Genomic DNA, 6,000 nt, shown 5'->3' on the forward strand with positions numbered 1-6,000 from the left:
GAACGGATGATGGAAGTCGACAGAACTTCCCTTCATCTACTAAGCTCTGGAGAAAAATCCCTTGCACAGTGCACAGGGATATACCTCTTCTTCATGTTCAAATCACAAATTGCTAGAGGCATTGAACGATGAGTTACAAATTATTCAAAAAGACATTTAGAAAAAGACAGAAGGCACGCACACTTGGCAAATAACCCTTTCCTTACAGTAAATTTTAAACTATGTCTAATTAACAGTAATATTGTGTACCTCTAAGCATTAGCTGAAATCTTTTCTAGACTTTAGAGCACAACAGCATTGGTGTAAGAGAACCCAAAGCAACCTCTTAGAGATCAGTTTTCATTCATTTGCCATTAAGCTACCTTTTTGTCACAGCATAGGACTAAAACCATTTTTTTTAAGGTGTGCCTATAATGCCTAAAATTAACTTTAAAAACAACAATGCCACAGTTATGTCCCTCAAAGTCTGAAAAACAACCATAAATCAGATTCAGTATAGACAAAATGATCCAACTTACCTCCTCAAGACTTGTATCTGCTTGAACATCCATAGTCACAGTTGTGTTCATTGTTGGTCAGCAAAGGTAGAGCAGTGAGGTTGCTGAAGTACAGTTTGTGTTTGTTTTATACCAGTTTCAACCTCACACACCCCTTCCTCACCATTCAAATGCAAATTATGTTAATATGTCCACCATTCCTACCCAATACACATTGTATGAAACTACATCCTGTTTCCACCTGAAAAGGGACATTTTCTATTTGAAACTGCTTTCCAGAAAAAAAGTTAATGTTTTAACTCTTGGTATTCTTAAGTGATAATCACAAACTAAAAATATTATAAGAACAAATCATGTCACTAATAGTTAAAAAGCTTTACTAATATAATTCCTCAAGTTGTTGGTGGATATGTCACATTACTTAAGATTGTATTTGGAATGAACTTAGAATCAAATTTACTTTCTACTATTCTAATCAATAGTGGCTACAGTTACATGAATTTAAATTGTGTTTGGATTTGGATTTTGAATACATTTTATAGGCAATAAAATATTTTAGTTTAGGGGTTTTCTGGATAGATTCACACAAATTTAGGTTGTATTTGGAATGAACTTGACCTAGGTGAAATTAACCTAGTTGACCAGTTCCTGTGGATATTTCCCTAACTTTTAACAATCTAAATTAAAGCCCACCTTATACACTCCCTTTGCCTAGTTTTCCAACATTTCTAAGAACACTGCTTTGATGGTTTGCTTTTCTATCTAATAAGCAAATCAGTCTTATAAATGTTATTTATTGGTGTTTAGTTAACTTACACAAAGATCATTTCACATCTTTAGTCACACCATACAATCACCACATTTCATACCGTAGAAGCCTGCATTGAGTTGTTTGATATTTGGTTGTAAAAAGACACAAAGGAAACAATACAATCAGATTTTTTTTTTTCATTTTATTTTTTCAAAAATAAATAAATCAATGAAACAATCATTCATTCTGATTTGTAATGAAACGCTTCAGCAGTCTTTTCTTTGGATGGATCTTTAAGTTGTGTTCTGGTGCATCTGTCTTCGTGTTTTCATTAATTTTCAGATTGTAGCGAGTTTTCATTTGATTTAGTTCTTCTGTTTGTGTTGCACAGTGAGATAATTTGTGACAACACCCATAAGGACAGTCTGCAGTTTTTCTGGGTCTTTTCTCAATAAAGACATACATTTTTATATCGGGTGGTAACAGTCTTGGCCTTTTCCTGGGTCCCATTTGCACTAGGTCTGTGCCACAAATCAAATCCCCTTCATAGCTGTCAGGTGCGAAAAGAAGTCTTTCCTCCATTTCATCTAAGGTTCTCACAGGCAGGGCAGTTGGTCCATCTAGCAAAGCTGGCTTTGGTCTACTGTCAGAAATCTGCAATACAAAAAAGGGGGTGAATATTATATTGTTGTGATAGGTCATCTTTGGATATCTGAAGAAAACATGCCATAAAAGACCCAAAGCAAAGGAAATAATCATCATCTAACAACCTGCTTACATGTACGGTTAAAGGTATAATTTAGGTTTTAATTTGAAATTCATTTGAATGCACTTTTTTTACATTTGAAATATTGACGGTATCTAATTCTTATCTCTTACTCTTCTCTATGGTAACAGCGGATTAGAATTACTTTAAAATTAGCTCAAATAAACAGAAACTCTTGCCAAAACTCATTAGGATTCTATAGGCAAATAGACTTTGCAAGTGCAATGGCACTCTGAAAAGACATTTGCTCCAGAGCTTAGTAAATGAGGGGATGGTTCACTTTACAAAGAACGCCCAATGACATGCAAGCAAAAAAGTTTTTTCATGGCAGGTGAACGGATGATGGAAGTCGACAGAACTTCCCTTCATCTACTAAGCTCTGGAGAAAAATCCCTTGCACAGTGCACAGGGATATACCTCTTCTTCATGTTCAAATCACAAATTGCTAGAGGCATTGAACGATGAGTTACAAATTATTCAAAAAGACATTTAGAAAAAGACAGAAGGCACGCACACTTGGCAAATAAACCTTTCCTTACAGTAAATTTTAAACTATGTCTAATTAACAGTAATATTGTGTACCTCTAAGCATTAGCTGAAATCTTTTCTAGACTTTAGAGCACAACAGCATTGGTGTAAGAGAACCCAAAGCAACCTCTTAGAGATCAGTTTTCATTCATTTGCCATTAAGCTACCTTTTTGTCACAGCATAGGACTAAAACCATTTTTTTTTAAGGTGTGCCTATAATGCCTAAAATTAACTTTAAAAACAACAATGCCACAGTTATGTCCCTCAAAGTCTGAAAAACAACCATAAATCAGATTCAGTATAGACAAAATGATCCAACTTACCTCCTCAAGACTTGTATCTGCTTGAACATCCATAGTCACAGTTGTGTTCATTGTTGGTCAGCAAAGGTAGAGCAGTGAGGTTGCTGAAGTACAGTTTGTGTTTGTTTTATACCAGTTTCAACCTCACACACCCCTTCCTCACCATTCAAATGCAAATTATGTTAATATGTCCACCATTCCTACCCAATATACATTGTATGAAACTACATCCTGTTTCCACCTGAAAAGGGACATTTTCTATTTGAAACTGCTTTCCAGAAAAAAAGTTAATGTTTTAACTCTTGGTATTCTTAAGTGATAATCACAAACTAAAAATATTATAAGAACAAATCATGTCACTAATAGTTAAAAAGCTTTACTAATATAATTCCTCAAGTTGTTGGTGGATATGTCACATTACTTAAGATTGTATTTGGAATGAACTTAGAATCAAATTTACTTTCTACTATTCTAATCAATAGTGGCTACAGTTACATGAATTTAAATTGTGTTTGGATTTGGATTTTGAATACATTTTATAGGCAATAAAATATTTTAGTTTAGGGGTTTTCTGGATAGATTCACACAAATTTAGGTTGTATTTGGAATGAACTTGACCTAGGTGAAATTAACCTAGTTGACAAGTTCCTGTGGATATTTCCCTAACTTTTAACAATCTAAATTAAAGCCCACCTTATACACTCCCTTTGCCTAGTTTTCCAACATTTCTAAGAACACTGCTTTGATGGTTTGCTTTTCTATCTAATAAGCAAATCAGTCTTATAAATGTTATTTATTGGTGTTTAGTTAACTTACACAAAGATCATTTCACATCTTTAGTCACACCATACAATCACCACATTTCATACCGTAGAAGCCTGCATTGAGTTGTTTGATATTTGGTTGTAAAAAGACACAAAGGAAACAATACAATCAGATTTTTTTTTTTCATTTTATTTTTTCAAAAATAAATAAATCAATGAAACAATCATTCATTCTGATTTGTAATGAAACGCTTCAGCAGTCTTTTCTTTGGATGGATCTTTAAGTTGTGTTCTGGTGCATCTGTCTTCGTGTTTTCATTAATTTTCAGATTGTAGCGAGTTTTCATTTGATTTAGTTCTTCTGTTTGTGTTGCACAGTGAGATAATTTGTGACAACACCCATAAGGACAGTCTGCAGTTTTTCTGGGTCTTTTCTCAATAAAGACATACATTTTTATATCGGGTGGTAACAGTCTTGGCCTTTTCCTGGGTCCCATTTGCACTAGGTCTGTGCCACAAATCAAATCCCCTTCATAGCTGTCAGGTGCGAAAAGAAGTCTTTCCTCCATTTCATCTAAGGTTCTCACAGGCAGGGCAGTTGGTCCATCTAGCAAAGCTGGCTTTGGTCTACTGTCAGAAATCTGCAATACAAAAAAGGGGGTGAATATTATATTGTTGTGATAGGTCATCTTTGGATATCTGAAGAAAACATGCCATAAAAGACCCAAAGCAAAGGAAATAATCATCATCTAACAACCTGCTTACATGTACGGTTAAAGGTATAATTTAGGTTTTAATTTGAAATTCATTTGAATGCACTTTTTTTACATTTGAAATATTGACGGTATCTAATTCTTATCTCTTACTCTTCTCTATGGTAACAGCGGATTAGAATTACTTTAAAATTAGCTCAAATAAACAGAAACTCTTGCCAAAACTCATTAGGATTCTATAGGCAAATAGACTTTGCAAGTGCAATGGCACTCTGAAAAGACATTTGCTCCAGAGCTTAGTAAATGAGGGGATGGTTCACTTTACAAAGAACGCCCAATGACATGCAAGAAAAAAAGTTTTTTCATGGCAGGTGAACGGATGATGGAAGTCGACAGAACTTCCCTTCATCTACTAAGCTCTGGAGAAAAATCCCTTGCACAGTGCACAGGGATATACCTCTTCTTCATGTTCAAATCACAAATTGCTAGAGGCATTGAACGATGAGTTACAAATTATTCAAAAAGACATTTAGAAAAAGACAGAAGGCATGCACACTTGGCAAATAAACCTTTCCTTACAGTAAATTTTAAACTATGTCTAATTAACAGTAATATTGTGTACCTCTAAGCATTAGCTGAAATCTTTTCTAGACTTTAGAGCACAACAGCATTGGTGTAAGAGAACCCAAAGCAACCTCTTAGAGATCAGTTTTCATTCATTTGCCATTAAGCTACCTTTTTGTCACAGCATAGGACTAAAACCATTTTTTTTAAGGTGTGCCTATAATGCCTAAAATTAACTTTAAAAACAACAATGCCACAGTTATGTCCCTCAAAGTCTGAAAAACAACCATAAATCAGATTCAGTATAGACAAAATGATCCAACTTACCTCCTCAAGACTTGTATCTGCTTGAACATCCATAGTCACAGTTGTGTTCATTGTTGGTCAGCAAAGGTAGAGCAGTGAGGTTGCTGAAGTACAGTTTGTGTTTGTTTTATACCAGTTTCAACCTCACACACCCCTTCCTCACCATTCAAATGCAAATTATGTTAATATGTCCACCATTCCTACCCAATATACATTGTATGAAACTACATCCTGTTTCCACCTGAAAAGGGACATTTTCTATTTGAAACTGCTTTCCAGAAAAAAAGTTAATGTTTTAACTCTTGGTATTCTTAAGTGATAATCACAAACTAAAAATATTATAAGAACAAATCATGTCACTAATAGTTAAAAAGCTTTACTAATATAATTCCTCAAGTTGTTGGTGGATATGTCACATTACTTAAGATTGTATTTGGAATGAACTTAGAATCAAATTTACTTTCTACTATTCTAATCAATAGTGGCTACAGTTACATGAATTTAAATTGTGTTTGGATTTGGATTTTGAATACATTTTATAGGCAATAAAATATTTTAGTTTAGGGGTTTTCTGGATAGATTCACACAAATTTAGGTTGTATTTGGAATGAACTTGACCTAGGTGAAATTAACCTAGTTGACCAGTTCCTGTGGATATTTCCCTAACTTTTAACAATCTAAATTAAAGCCCACCTTATACACTCCCTTTGCCTAGTTTTCCAACATTTCTAAGAACACTGCTTTGATGGTTTGCTTTTCTATCTAATAAGCAAATCAGTCTTATAAATGTTATTTATTGGTGTTTAGT

The sequence above is a fragment of the Staurois parvus genome, unplaced genomic scaffold, assembly GCF_062004578.1.
Source record: "Staurois parvus isolate SC_StPar_1 unplaced genomic scaffold, SC_StPar_1.0 ptg000251l, whole genome shotgun sequence".
NCBI classification, from domain to species: domain Eukaryota; kingdom Metazoa; phylum Chordata; class Amphibia; order Anura; family Ranidae; genus Staurois; species Staurois parvus.